This window comes from Tursiops truncatus, chromosome 1 (genome assembly GCF_011762595.2).
Source record: "Tursiops truncatus isolate mTurTru1 chromosome 1, mTurTru1.mat.Y, whole genome shotgun sequence".
Classification (NCBI taxonomy): domain Eukaryota; kingdom Metazoa; phylum Chordata; class Mammalia; order Artiodactyla; family Delphinidae; genus Tursiops; species Tursiops truncatus.
The window spans coordinates 80487283-80502775 of record NC_047034.1 but is presented as its reverse complement, the minus strand read 5'-3'; the positions used below and the strand labels follow the sequence as shown (position 1 = coordinate 80502775).

The 15493-nt window shown below is 47.7% G+C and overlaps 1 long non-coding RNA gene across 1 annotated transcript in view; it reads left to right on the top strand.

Moving 5' to 3' along the window:
- Positions 1–15493, top strand: part of LOC109547365 (uncharacterized) — a 32102-nt gene that overhangs the window by 10898 nt on the left and 5711 nt on the right. Inside the window, exon 3 of the long non-coding RNA XR_004527656.2 lies at positions 5308–15212. This is a non-coding gene — a long non-coding RNA (uncharacterized lncRNA). The remainder of the gene's footprint in view (positions 1–5307; positions 15213–15493) is intronic.

The window sequence follows — 15493 nt, the reverse complement described above, 5'->3', positions numbered from 1 at the left end:
GCAACAGATTTAAAAGTTTTATGAAAGCCAAGTAGTATGGCTACAAAGAATAGATACATCAGAATGAAAATTCCAAGAATCAAAGACAAAAGCAGTCAGAGGAAAAAAAAATACATCTTCAAAGGAGCAACAAAAATACCAATAGCTGGGCTTCCCTGGTGGCGCAGTGGTTGAGAGTCCGCCTGCCGATGCAGGGGACACGGGTTCATGCCCCGGTCTGGGAAGATCCCACATGCCACGGAGCAACTAGGCCTGTGAGCCGTGGCCACTGAGCCTGCGCGTCCGGAGCCTGTGCTCCGCAACGGGAGAGGCCACAACAGTGAGAGACCCGCGTACCACCAAAAAAAAAAAAAAAAAAAAATACCAATAGCTGACTTTTCAACAAAAGCCATGGAAGATAGGAGATACTGGCATGATATTGATAAAGTGTTGAAGAGAAAATAACTGGAAACCTAGAATATCCTTCAAAAATGAATATGAGATAAAGACATTTTATGGGGGACAAAGCCTGGGAGAATCTGCTGCTGTACTAAAACAAATGTTTCTTTAGGAAAAAGAAAAATTATCCCATATGGAAGCCTGGGAATGCAGGAGGAATGGAGAGTAATGGTCAGGGTACATAAATGGGTAAATCTGAATGAATATTGACTGTATTAAACAGCAGTCATTTCTTGTTGGGTTGAAAATACATGTATATTTAAACTACAAGAAGCAAGAGGAGGTAAAGGGAATTAAAATGTTTAAGTCCTTATCTTATGAAAAGGAAAAAACCACCAGTTTCCTTTTACTACTACTACTCACACCAATACTGCTGGTCACCAAACGTGTGGATTTTTTTTCACACCAACAAATTCTCCAGTGCCAGCTGGGTATCCTACAACTTGATTCTGTTCACATTCTATCTACAGGGAGTTAGCATCAGACTCCACAGGTTAAGGGCTCAGCCCCACAAGACTGTCCCCACTGCATATGCCAGTCACAACTGTGGGTCCCCAGGTTACCCACATGTCTGTCTGACTTGGCCACAAATGAAGAGTTCCCAAGACCCTGTCCTCAGGTTCAATAATTTGCTGTAAGAGCTCACAGAACTCAGGAGAACACTTATGTTTACCTGTTTATTACATAATAAAGGATATGATGAAGGATACAGATGAATAGCCAGATGAAGAGATACATGAAGAGGTCCAGAAGGGCCCCGAGAGCAGGAGCTTCTGTCTCTGTGGAGTTGGGGTATGTCACCCTCCCAGCACATAAATGTCTTCACCAACCTGGAAGCTCTCTGAACCATATAGATTTCTGTGGATGCTTCATCATGTAGGCATAATTGATTATAAACTCAATCTCCAGCCCCTCTTTTCTCCCTGGAGGAGGGGATTGGGGCTGAAATTTACAAGCTTCTAATCATTGGTTGGTCTTTCTGGTGACCAGCCTCCATCCTGAAGCTATCCAGGAGCCCACCAAGAGTCAACTCATTAGAACAAAAGATGCTCCTATCACCCAGGAAATTCCAAGGGGTTTAGGAAATCTCTGTCAGGAACCAAAATCAAAGACCAAATATTAGGACAAAAGATGTTCCTAGCACCTTTATCACTTAGGAAATTATAAAGAGTTTTAGGAGCACCGACCAGGAGCTGGGGATGAAGACCAAAATTTATCTCTCTTATTATATCACAATATTATACCATATGTGGGAATTAGTAAAGTACTAATTTATGGTAGGCCTTAATAAGTCAAAGACACCTGTTGTAAATTCAAAGGGTAATCATGAAAAGGAAAATAAAAGCTAATGGAGTGGAAGAAAGAAATAATAAAAAATCTTTATTAACTTAATAGAAGACAGGAGAGGAAAAGCCACATAGATCAGGTGAGACAAAACACAAATGATGAGATGATATTTAAATCCAAATGCCTCAACAATTACATTAAATATAAATGAACTAAATGCTGCAATTAAAAGCAAATATTGTCAGCAAGGAGTAAAAAACTAAGTTATATGATGCTGTCAAGGGATTCAGTTGAAATATTAGGATAAGAAATGTTAAAAACAATAAAATGGATTAAGGTACACCATGGAAATACTAATCAAAAGTAAGCATATATCAGAAATATTACTGATAATATTGCCTTTTCTGCATAGCAGATATTAGGAGTAAGTTTTCTAATATCATAGTTCTTTTTTTTTTTGACCTGGAATTCATAGCTTGAACAAATCTCAAAAATACATCATCTTGGGCTTCCCTGGTGGCGCAGTGGTTGAGAGTCCGCCTGCCGATGCAGGGCACACGGGTTCGTGCCCCGGTCCGGGAGGATCCCACATGCCGCGGAGCGGCTGGGCCCGTGAGCCATGGCCGCTGAGCCTGCGCGTCCGGAGCCTGTGCTCCGCAATGGGAGAGGCCACAACAGTGAGAGGCCCATGTACTGCAAAAAAAAAAAAAAAAAAAAAAAAATACATCATCTTTAATTACTGAAAATTAATGGCATTCTATTCAGTTCTTTTATCGAGTATATTGTTTACGTTTTTAACCTCCTAGGACTCAAAACTATGAAAAACTATCTTAAAGCACTCTTGTGATGTCTATTACTTTGAAATCTGATCAGTGAGAAGAAAATATGTTTTGTTTACCTCATTTTTTTTCCTGAAAATTTTCTTTTTTTATACATTATTTATATACTGTATTTAGACAGATGATGGTTTATCATAGATGATGCTGTACATGGTTTTGGAGTTTTTCTTATGGAATGTTGAGGGGACAAATTACATCCTCACAAGCTGTGACAAATTTTACTGAAATATCTTTGGCCTAAATGGAATTAAGTGACACAAAGCTAAAAATAGTTCTTGAAATTTGTTAGTTTTGTGAATGCTAGTATATCAAACCATTCTATAATCATTCGAGTCATGCTATAATGTAAACTCTATTATTCTTTTCTATAGTATTTAGTTTTTTATTAACATTTTTGGTTCAGAAATTTCTCCCTATAGTTATTTTTCTAACCCACTCTTTCTTACACTTCATATCAATTGACAATCTGTTTCCTATATCTTTAACTCTTTGAATTTTTTTTTTGGCCATGCCGCACACAGCTTGCAGGATCTTAGTTCCCCCACCATTGAACCTGGGCCCTCAGCAGTGAAAACGCAGAGTCCTAACCACTGGACCGCCAGGGAATTCCCTATTTGAATTTTTTAAATAATTGTTATTGTACACAAAATTATTCATTAATTATGGTAGTATTTCAATTTTGCAATAATATTTATATTCAACTAATGTGTAGAATTAACACACAAGGTGGTTCTCTCTCCAAAATACATCAAAAATGATTACTTATATTTGAAGGTGAATATTCTAATATTAACAGTAATTTGGATGGCATGACTTATATTGCTGACATTTTTGCACTAATTTTATATGGTAGTTACTCTCAAGGTCGCATGATTATTGATTATTACAAACTCATGAATGCAAGAAATTATGCTGAAGTATGCATTTGGCTCTTTGGCCTTTTTTTTTTTTTAACATCATTATTGGAGTATAATTGCTTTACAGTGGTGTGTTAGTTTCTGCTTTATAACAAAGTGAATCAGCTATACATATACATATATCCCCATATCTCTTCCCTCTTGCATCTCCCTCCCACCCACCCTATCCCACCCCTCTAGATGGTCACAAAACACCGAGCTGATCTCCCTGTGCTATGCGGCTGCTTCCCACTAGCTATCTATTTTACATTTGGTAGTGTATATATGTCCATGCCATTCTCTCACTTTGTCCCAGCTTCCCCTTCCCCCTCCCCGTGTCCTCAAGTCCATTCTCTACGTCTGTGTCTCTGTTCCTGTCTTTGGCCTTTTTAAGGCTGAGGCTTCACAGCAAGGCCAAAATTGAACTAGTAGGCACCGTGTGCATACCATGCCCCATTTCTTAGGCAGTCTTCTACCAAAACAAAGGTGTAAACCAAGAAAGAAGAAAACCTGAGATTCAGGAAACAGGAGTTCCAACTTGAGAAAGGGAGGAAGAAAGTCTCCAAATTATGGTGAAAGGAGATTTTAGGACAAAAGTTGTGCAACAGGTGTAGCTAGCAGCCAGTCCCAGACAGGTCAGGAGGATCCAGAGGCAGAGCTCCAGGAAGTGGAAATTGACAGAAACCCTGATGGGTTTGGCTGTTCAAGGGACTTTTAGATGGACAGATGAGAGCTGGGCTTGCATTTAGTAATAAGTATATGGAAAACTGTATCAGACACAAACTCTGTGAGCCTCTTCTGGCTATTACCGCCGCTGGGCCAACTAGCCAGTTCCCAGAGTTCGTCTCCTTCCATCACTTCCAGGGATGAAACACTACACCACAGGATGTGGGATCTGGTATCCCAAGTGGGCAGCCCACTAAGGAACTGCATAATGCAATCTGGAAGTACAAGGGAATAAATTCACAGGGGGTGAATTTTACCAAATGAGAAACCAGAGAGAAGAAGGAGCCAGACAGATAAATTCTCTCTTCTTCTTTTCCATAGAGTCACTGGGCATGGCTCATCTGGAGAAATGGCAGGTGCAAGTGAACATACCTGCTGAGCAACCTGCTCTGTCTCTTAGTGGCTCTTTTGTTGCCAAGCATGACAGCATACCACTTTGCATTGCTTCCCATCTTTCCTTGCCTCCCTTCCTCCCTATCCTCACCCACCTGGATTTGCATCTCCCAAAGGAGGTTTATGCACTTTAATCCCTAGTGCAGACTCTGCTTTTTGGAGGACCTAGCCTAAGATTAAAACTGAACCAATGACTCAACAAGAAACTTCAACAAAAACTAAAAGTAGTACAAGGAAGGAAAAATAATACTAGTATAGCACATGGCTCAGTCATAACATTATGAATACTAAATATCCAACAAAATTTGAGATATAGCTGCACTGGAAGGATGGTGGGGGAAGAGATACCAATATGTGTAGTAGTGGTGGTTAAAGAGACCTAAATTCTCATCTTCTGATGAGAAACAGTTAGACTGAAAAATCTGAAAACCTGAAGAAAAAAAAAACTAAAAGAAACAACTAATAGTATTGAAAAATGATAACCCTCTTGGTAAAGGGAAATGGGGAATTGAAGACAATTCGTTTTTATCATACTGAATTACTTGACTCTTCAACCATTTACCTTTATAACTTCAATTTTAAAAGATACATTTAAAAATACATCCCAAATGCAGGAGTGTGGTTTTGTTGTTGTTCCCTATAAAATCAAATTAGGGTAAATATGTGTTTAACTTTTAAAGAAACTTCCAGTTTTCTGGAGTAATGGTACAATTTTTTATTCCCTCTAGCACATGAGACTTTTCCCCATGATGCCTCCTCAAAGGTATGGCCATCTCGTCAGAACTTCATGGCAAACGGCGGTAGGTACGGAGAGTCTGGGTGGCCCTGCGTCCATTTGCAGTGATGCTTATGAGCCCCAGACTGGTGCTGTGTGGCCCTCACCCCAAGGCCACCCTTGGCATCAAACACCAGGCTTCCACCTGCCCTTGTGTCTTGCGGGTGTCAAGCTGCTTGCCAACTCTGGCAGCCAAGCGAATTCAGAAGCTAAACAAAGGCAGGGGACAGAGGAACTTGGAAGCAGTCTGTATGAGAGCCTATGTGCCAGCTAAGAAGCCTCACAGTTTCTCAGGATGGTGGTGTTCAGGCTGATGTCCAGGACAGTGTTTTCCAGTACAAATTCCATGTGCAAGGGGGAGAATTGTGTTAGACTGGGAGACACCAACTGTGGAACAGGAGAATGGGCGCTTATGATGCACCCACTGGGTGCCAGGTGCCCTGCTGGGTATTTTAATGTGCACTGTCTCTGAGCCCCACTTAACTCTGCTGGGTAAGCTTTGTTCCACCTTGCAGATGAGGACCTGAGATTCAGAGAGGTTAAGTAACTGACCAAAAGGCACACAGCACTAAGTGGGGAATCAGGATCCATCTACCTTCAGAGTCCCATGTTTCTCCACCAACATTCCTCTGGCCCCTTACCAGAAAGAGACCTCAAGTGGGCAGCTGCGGGAGGTTGAGAACTACCGGTTGCTGTGGAGGTTCCCAAGGAAAAGTGTCCCAGAATCTGTTTGCTCTCAGATCACTGCCACAAGACTGGGCTACAGGATAACTTGCCCCACAGTAACACCTGGAAAGCTTCAGCAGGTGGCTTTCTCCATCATCATCATCATCATCATCATCGTCGTTATCATTACGGTTGTTGTGCTGCCCAGCTTGATAACTGATGAAACCCTTGCACATCCCTTCTTTGATTCGAACTTACGGCACCCTGGGCGGGAGGAGTCATTATTCTGCCCATTTTTCAGATGAACAAAATGAAACTCAGAAATCCTTTCTCCTGGAACCCTCCTTTCTAGGGAGCTCCCTTTGGGCCACAGAGCTCTCAGGGCAGCCCCTCTGAGGGATGGGGTGGGAAGGCAGGGAACAGGCTCCCCATCCTGGGCAGTAAGGGGCCCTGCTAAATATCTGTGGCTGAGTCCTCACCCAGGTGAGGGAGGAAGAAGGCAAGCCGAGTGGATTACTGAGCATTTGAACTCAGCCTCAGAACAGCAAATATTGATTCAAGAAGCTGCCCAAAGGAGCTGACATTTTTATAGTCAACAAATAAAGCCGAGCCTCTCCCAGCCCCACTTCGTCAAAGGCCCTTGCTCCCCACAGCTGTCAGGGCACGTTTCTGTCATCAGCGCCTGGGAAGAGGAGGAAGAACCAGTGGGAGACGTTCACAGGGCCCCGGCTGATGTCACCGCTTCACCTTTAGAGAGAACGGGGAGCCCCAGGCCCCAGGGCTGAGACCTCAGCCAGCCAGCTGGCCCCACAGGTGCCAGAGTCCCTCTGGGTAGAGAGAACCTGGCACTAGAGCCTGGCACCAGAGACGAAAGACACGCCTCCCACGCGCAGCTTCCTCCTGTGGCGGCTCGGGGCCCTCATTCACAAGGAAGGACCTGAGGCCCAGAGAGATAACTGGGTCTCCAAGGTAAACAGCGAGGTCTGCCCAGGTCTTCCGCTTCAAGGCAGCAGGGAGGGTCAGCTCTCACCAGGCTGGAAATGAGAGGTGATCAGCCCTCTTTGCTCTGCCTATGGGACCCAGAGCCTGGCATTCACGCGCCTGCCCGCCTGCTTCGCTCAGGAAGGTCCCTCTACCTGCATCCCTCCCTTCCCGAACCCTTATGGACCACCCATCATTCAGGGCCTTGCTCACCTGTCACCGCTTCAGGACGTCCTCTCAGCTCCCTCCCCCCTCCCCCCACCTCCAGGCGGCAGAAGTCACTGCTCTTTCCTCAGTGCTCCTGAAGCACAGGCTTGCTTCCTGTCTTATCCCGCTTAGGCTGTTTCACCCTGGGCGGTTCCTCCCTCGGAACCCTCTCTTAGTCCTTCCAGGCCAAGAGGAGCAGGGACTGTGCTTGATCCATTCCCGTTGCCCCAGAAGAGCCCAGAAAAGGGTCGGGCATTTGAAAGATGCTCCTTCAGTGCCTGTGGAATTGAATCATATCAAGCTAATACTCAGGCACCACTAAGAAACCCTGGGAGCAAATTTAGCTGCATCTGGACTCAGGAAGGAAGCAGACAAGCCCCCGGTAGGCCCATCGTAGGAGGGAGGCTTAAGCCCTTTGTTCCTTTACTTGTCACCTTGCCGCTCAGCCTCCTTTCATCCATCCATCCATCCCCTGGGTTGAGCGTCTGCTCTGGGTCAGGCCCTGGTTGGGTGCTGGGAAGGCGTGGGGAGGAGGGGTGATGGTACACAGCTCTGCGCTCATCTGGAGCTTCTGGGCACGCCAGGGTACATGGCCCAGGGAACACAGGAGGCCTTTCCTCTCCCACGCTGGTCTGTGGGCCAGTCTGTGAGCCGTGGCTCTAGACACTGTGGCTTTTGGACTTCATGGAGTCAAGGGCAGCCCTTCGCAGAACCAGGCCAGGCAGAACTGTAGAGTAGGCCGTGGTCCTCACTACTGCTACTCTCCAGAGGCTCTCCACCTTCTAGGCACGTGGTAGGATTAGATTTCCAGGTCTCCTGTGGTTGGGTTGAGGCAGGGAGCTAGTTCAGGGCAGAAGTGGCACAGACCCCTTCCGAGATGCATATCTCATCACCTGCATGAGACCCTCAAGGACTCTCTTTTCTCCTGAGTAGGCCCAGAGGCCATCCAGGGACCAGTAGTGGGGCAGCCCTGCTACGCTCCACACCTGATGTGTCCAAGGCAACTGCCCCATGTGTCACCATTTCTCCAGACAGCAGGAAGGGGACAGAGGGCGTGCAGCTGGTCTTTAGGGAAGTGACTTAGAGTTGTTTTTGTTGACATCTCGCAGCCTAAACTGTCACGTGGTCACGCATCCCACAGTGGCTCCTGGGAAATGTAGTTTCTAGTGCAGCAGCCTCGTGCCCTGCTGAAATGCAGCGAGGTTTATTATTCAAATGGAAAAGGAGGCAAGGATGCTTGGGGCAGTTAGTGGTCTTTGACTCACTGTCCCACCCTAAATAGCTCCTGGCTCTCCTCCACAGGCCCTGGCTGCCCACAGCCCACCCCCGAGCTGGCTGGACATGGGGACCTTCCTCATCCTTCCAGCTCTGAATGACCTGGCACAAAACGTGTCTCTTCCAGGCCTTCCTTTTCCTCATTTGTAAAAGAAGGGCTTTCAACCAGTGATCACTGAGGTTCCTCCCAGCACTGACATTTGATGACTTGTGGTTTTGGGCAAGTTGTTTAACCTCTCCAGATTTCCATTTCCTCATCTAGAAAATAGAGATAAAAATAGACCTTACCTCAGAGGGTTGCCGCGAAATCATCTAGGGTTATGCCTGACATATAAGAAATAATCCATAAGCGTCTGCTATAATCAAAATAATCTGAGTTCCGCTTGTCAGCTCCTTAGAAAGAATCTGATGAACTTGCTCGTGCTGAGGCCTAATACAGGGTCAGTGAGTGTTTGGCACAAGTGGTGCCATTATTCTCTCTCTGTAACAGACATCACCAATCAACCAAGATAGTCTCTGGATGAGCCAGGGTGCAGCCTCACAGTCCACAGCGCCGCCCTCGCACAGCCCCCATTCGATCCAAGCCTCCGTCCCCTCCTTTGGGAAGCCTTCCTGCTTCCACCCCACGCGTGTTCCCAAAGCAGCCTACACATACCCTGTCGTGGCTTTTTTTAGGCTGAGTTGTGATTTTTCCTTCTGCTTGTCGGTGCCCCGACTAGACTGTGAGTTCCATGAGGCAGGGACTGCATTTGGTCTCTCAAAGGTCTAGCCTGATGCCTGGAACATTGTATATGTTAAAAAATGAATCCTCGATCCTGTGGCTGGCGAGTCGGAGAGAAGTTTGGGGGACGGGCAGTGGGCTGTAGGGCTGCCTCACTGACGACCGTATTCCCTGCCTCTGGAAGCCCCTGCAGGAGCTGTGGGTCATGTCTCCCCAGCCAGATCTCCCCTGCAGGGCTGGCCGGACACTTCTGAGTGAGCTGGGCTAGCCAGCACACATGGGGCTGGGAGGAGGCCAACAAACAGGCGGGCCTCCAAGACCGCTCCGGGGAAGCTGCCCTCCCCAGGGTGCACAGGTGTCTGCTTGCACCTCAGGCTCCAGGCTCCAGGGCGCTTCCAACTTAACGACTAATGGACCTGCGGGAGCTCGGACACCTGCTTTCTGCTTTCACAGACCACTGCCCAGCATCACCTTGGTGACAGAACGGAGAATGGGCGGGGGAGGTCGGGGGCAGGAGAGGGCCAGGGAGAGGGCCAGCCATCTGCCTGGTTAGCCCGGAAGGGTGCTGACTGCAGGGCTCAGGCAGGCCGGGATGGGACAGCAGCCACAGCTGTGCTGGGGGGAGCCCGCCTTGCTGCATGGAGAGCTCATAGACAGGCAGAGGTATGGTGGCTCAACCTCCACCGGTTCCCAGTCCTGGCACAGAACCACGCGGCACCATCTGACTTCAGGACATGGGTCCCAGGGGAAACAGTATGTGATCTGAGGGACTGGGAAGGCCTGTGTGTAACCACGTATCTACCCTCTGGCCTGTGACAGGCCCTGAAATGCAAGAATCAGGAGGAAGCCAGGGCGCCTTACGAAGAATACCTCTTGGCCACCCAATCTATCATTGCAGCCATTTTATAGATAAGAAACCTGAGGCTTGGGAAGGCTGACTTCCAGAGGTCACATAATTTGGAAACAAGGTCACATACCTCCGGGCATAGGGCTTGTCTCTCCGTCCGCAGGCCTCTGCAGTGAGGACCCGTTCCTCAGGCAGTCGTTGATGCCATTGTCCTGCAGCAGAACAGATCTGATGGGCAAGAGTCACCAAAGGATAACTAACAATTATTAAATAGTTAACATTTTCTTTCCTTGATGTCAGGTGATCCAAACAGCACGTGGGCCAGGGGCTGGGGATCAAGATAGGAGCAAACCACGGACCCTGACCTCCAGGACTCTGGAGCAGGCGGTGGACTCAGGACTGCCGTGTAGTGGTGCCTGTGGAGTGTTCAGTGATGAGCTGGTGGCTTCTCCACTGGCAGCCTTGGGCAAATAAGAATAATCATACATACATACATATGCCTGGTATACGGGAAGAAACGTGTTAAACCCCATGTGTGGGCTCTCCCTTCACCCCCACCCCTGCCATGCCTGCCACCAGCCCTCTCAGGGCTCAGCCAGTGCCGTCCATTGCTTCTGGGAGGGTTAGGATTGTTCCAACAGGAACCGTACACGGCCCCTGGAAGAGAGGTACCAGCCATACCCCTAGGCTTGGCTCAGGGCTTCTGACCCTGCATGGCAACCCCTCAACTTCAATGACCCAAGATACCTCGGCAAATTACTCATCTTCCTGAGCCCCTATTTTCTCATTTTGTGAAACGGGGTCAGGATTCCACTTTGCCTGGAACGTCCTGTGTCCTCACCTATACTTATTCCTCAAAACAGATGGCTGGAAGCGGGAGTCCTGGATCAAAGGGCATCAGCACCTTTAAGGCTGGTGCTACATATTGCCAAATGGTTATCCAGAGCGATTGTGTCAGTTGAGAATTCTGCCAGCAGTAGGTGAAAGCACTTCTTTCCCTGCATCCTCTTCAACACGGAGAGTTAGCTTCTCCAGAGTGTTTCCAGTTTGATGGGTAACAAGGGCATCCACCCTGTGATTAAGCATGCTGTGTGCTGGTTTAAGTTCAGGTTCTAGGGGCAGACTGATGGGTGGAGTCCCGGCCCTGCCCCTAGGGCCATATGGCCCTGTTCACACTAGGCCACACTCCTTGGCCTCGGTTTCTTCATCTGTAGGATGGGGTTACATTGTGGAATTGTTGTGAGAATTAACTACCTTAATGTAAGCTGTGTGAAGCACGGTAGGTGCTTAATAAATGTATCATCTCTACTTCTTTGGCTAGCAGTAAAGTTGAACTTTCATATTTCTTATCTTGCTTCTCTGACAGATAATGTGTTTGTTGTTTGTTCACTCTTCTATGGCAGTACAGGGCTTTTTCTTACTGATCTTTTAATAAGTCTTTATCTGTTAATTACATGAACACTAGGTCCTCTAAATTTTAATTCCAGATGCCCATCACCTACAAGCTTTTAAAACTTAAATCCATCTCTGTGGGTGAGGCCAGGTTGTTAGCATTCCCGAGGCCATTCTCCTAGGTAGCCAGGGCTGGGATATGGTGGTCTAGTTTTGTATCATCATCTGCTTGCTAATTTAGTTTTATAAGCAGCTTGAGGTTCAGAAGTTTAAATGTTATGTGTACAGCCACGTTCATCTTTCTTTTCCTTTATGATTTCTTCAGTATCTTTCGTGTTTAAGGGGTTCCTCCTGTTTCTCCTGGTTTGCCTTTCCCATTCAGATGGTCACGTGTTTCTTCTGTTTCTGCGGTGGCTGCGCGTCTCACTTCCTGTGTGATCTTGGCAGTGTGCTGGACCCTCCTGGGCTTCTGTTTCCCCAAAATGAGGGGGGTTGGGCTAAATCAGACTTTGCCAAAGGCATCCGAGATGCTTTGTGGAAAAAAGGTTTCCTGGCCAAGTAAGTTTGGAAAATGCACATTATGTCAAAAGTTCTGAGAAACAGCACAGAAAAGCAGGGTGACCCAGCAGTTTCTCTCCTGGGTATATGCCCAAGAAAATTGAAAACATGTCCACACAGAACTTGTACACAAATGTTCGTAGTGGCATTGTTCATAATAGTTAAGCAGTGAATACAATCCGATGTCCAGGAACTGATGAATGAATAACCAAACTACCCACACAATGGAATATTATTCAGTCATAAAAAGGAATGAAGTGCTGATTCATGCTCAGCATAAACAAACCTTGCAAACATTATGCCAAATGAAAGAAGCCAGTCCTGAAAGACCATGCAGTATAATTCCAGCTATACAAAATGCCCAGGTTAGGCAGATCTATAGAGACAGAAAGTAGGTTAGTGGCTGCCCTGGGCAGAGGGACTTGGGGGGAAATGGGGAATGACTGCTGATGGGCACAGGGTTTTTCTGGCGGGTGAGAAGAATGTTCTAAAGTTAGATTGTATTGATGGGGTACAACTCTGTGAATACACTAAAAGCCAGTGGACTGTACAGTTTAAAGGAATAAGTTTTATGGCATGGGGATTATGTTGCATAAAGCTGTTAAAAAAGAAAAGAAAAGAAAGGAAAGAAAAAGAAAGGAAGGGAAGAGAAAAGAAAAGAAAGGTTAGGACTTTGGAAGAGCTGGGTGCTTCCCAACTTTGTGCCCACCTATTCCCAGGACCTGGAGCAAGATTTTTTTTAAGCCTTTTCAACCCTTGGTTTCCTCCTCTGAAGAGCACAGCTCAGAGCACGACTCTGCGTTGTGCAGATGAAAAAGACACTTCCACATCTGCTCCTTGCAGCGTCTCCAGGAAGAGGCGGAAGCCAGAGAAACGAAATCGGAGGCCCCGCGAGGCTGGCTTGCCTAGGTTCACATAGCCGCTAAGTGGTGTGGTGTCGGAATTTGAATTTGTTTCTCTCAGGCCGGTCACTTGGAATGACGCTGGCCCAGCTGGGCTCATGGGTTGCAGAGAGATCTGCAGCAATAATGCAGAGTGTGCTCTGAGAGCTGAAAGGGGCTCTACAGATGGGGTGCGTGCTAGCCAGTGAGGATGGGAGAGGTGTGTCGGGGAGAGCCACACCTGTACCCACTTCCTCTGAGGCTGGGACAGCCTTGTCCCAACCTGCAGGCCCTGAGCTTTGTGTTTCTTCTTGTTGAAATGGGAGGCTAGGCCTTACCTCATGGCAGCTGGTGGGAGCTCCTAGTAATGGCAGCCCCCGCTTTGAGTGTTTACCAGGTGGCCTGCGCTCTGCTGGACTCAGGGCCTCGCTGGGCTAAGGCTCGGGAGAGCCTGTGAGTTCGGTGTGGTCACCCTCTTTCACAGAGGAGCAAACCAGCCATCGTGCCACTGTTACATATTCCTTGAAGAGATGATTAAAGGCCATATAGTATTCTGTCTTAGGCATGTACCTCCTTTCACTGTTTCTCTAGTATTTGACATTTGTTCCTATTTTATTTTAAAATGCAAACAACGCTGTGATGGACAAACTTACATATACATTTTTGTGCACCTCTCTGCTTATTTCCTTGAGGTCGATGCCTGGAAGAGGAATTACCAGGTGAAAGGGTATGAACTCATTTACTGTTCTTCGTGTGTTGCCAGGCGGCTTTCCAGAAAAGAAAGGCTGAGACATCCACATTCCCACGAGCAGCATTGGCCACGCCAGTGGGGGTAGATTAGTAACCAGCTTGGGCGTCTGTTCTCACTCGTCCATTGGGATGATCCCCTGAAAACTGACCTGATCTCACACTTGTTAAAACTTATCTTAACTAGTAACTGGAAATACTCAATTCCATGCATCTATTCTATGGGTTTATGGAAATCCCCAGGGCACCTTCCCACGGAAGCCTAATTGGTAAAGTAGATAATACATCAAGAGGGAGTTGATTTATTATCTCCCCCTCCTGCTGACAGCCTCCTATCAGAAACTTTGTGCTGAGATCTCAGGTGCCATCTGCTGCTTGAAATTGCCAGTCCTTGTGAGAAGTACGGGCCTTTGAGTCTGTCGTCTTCCATCCAGTCAATCATAACAATTCCTAACGTGCACTGAGTATTTACTCAGTAAGCTGTGTGTATTAAGTAATTAATCCTGATAGCAATCCTATGAGATAGACCTTATTATTATGCCCGTGTTAACAGGGGGATGAGGAAATGAAGGCTCAGAAAGGTCGAGTAACGTGTCTGAGGTCACACAGTGAGTGAGTAGGTGGTAGATTAGGGATTTGATTCCAGACAGTCTGACTCTACAGACCGTAGCCTCACCCAGCACCGTGTACCGCTGCTGTACTGTCTGGTGATGGGCAACAGGTACTCTTGGTCAACCAGTCTTGAATTGGCAGGAGGGTACAGAGACCTGAGACCCCATGGCTGGGGCCAGCTTCTGGTCAGCCCCTGTGAGAACAGCACTGACAGGGAGATTCAGCAACACCTGAGACGACCTAGTGAGGTGTTGGTGTCCATCAGAGGAGGCAAGGTACAGAAAACAGATGGAAAATGGTTTTTATCCATTTTCCTTTGCGTTCAGTGGAAGGGGATGTTTCCTTGTACCTCTTCCTTGGCTACCAAGAGTGACCAGTACTAAGGATCGATGTAGCCACCAAGATTCTCTAGGGTCCTGCCTAGCCGTGCCCACTGCATTCTGCCCCCGTCCCAGCAGGGCTGAGGAGTGCGGTGTGTGTGGTCACGTGTGTGCCAGTGTGTGTCACTCGTGCTCACCTCCGGTTTGCTGAAGCAGCGTTGAGCCCTGGGCCTGGCCTGGGGAGGAAGCGCTGTGCTGGCCTGGCGTGGCACTGGGCATGGCATGTGCTCAGAGAGGTGACAAAGCCGGGAGGGGCCTGATGGGTGCCTGGAGAGTGAAGAGATGGCTCAGCAAAGGCCTCAGCCCACCTCTTCCATGAGTTCCCACTGCACTGTCAGCTCTGTGAGAGCTGGGGCCCTGCTGCTTGTCGGCTGCCACGTCCCCCCTGGTAAATAGTTGACAAATGTTGGGTGGAGGCAGGTGCGCTATGAACAGAGGCTTCAATTTTTTGGTGTTAGGAAAATAGACATAAAGCCCAGGAAGGGAAAGTCGGACGTGGAAGAAAAGAGCCGTGAAGGGAAATGACGTGAGATGCTGTGTGTCGGACCTGGGATGACGAAGTGTAACCTGGAGCCTGCTTGCCAGGAAGAGGTAAGCGGACGTGCCGGCTGAAGGAGGGGTGTGAGCGCCGCAGGAGGGCTGTGCGAGGGTGTGGGCTGTGGTGAGAGAAGAGGCTGGAAACAGGGATGGGGGCTGTCTGGGAATCGCCCGTTGCGGGGTGCATCTCAATTGCCGGGAGGGCTTGTTAAAACACAGGCTGCCTGGCTGCACCCCCAGGGTCTCTGATTCAGTAGATCTGGGTTTGGGCCGACAGTCTGCATGTCTAGCCGTTCCTACTGACAGCTGCACAGCGCTGAGCCCCACCTTCCTGC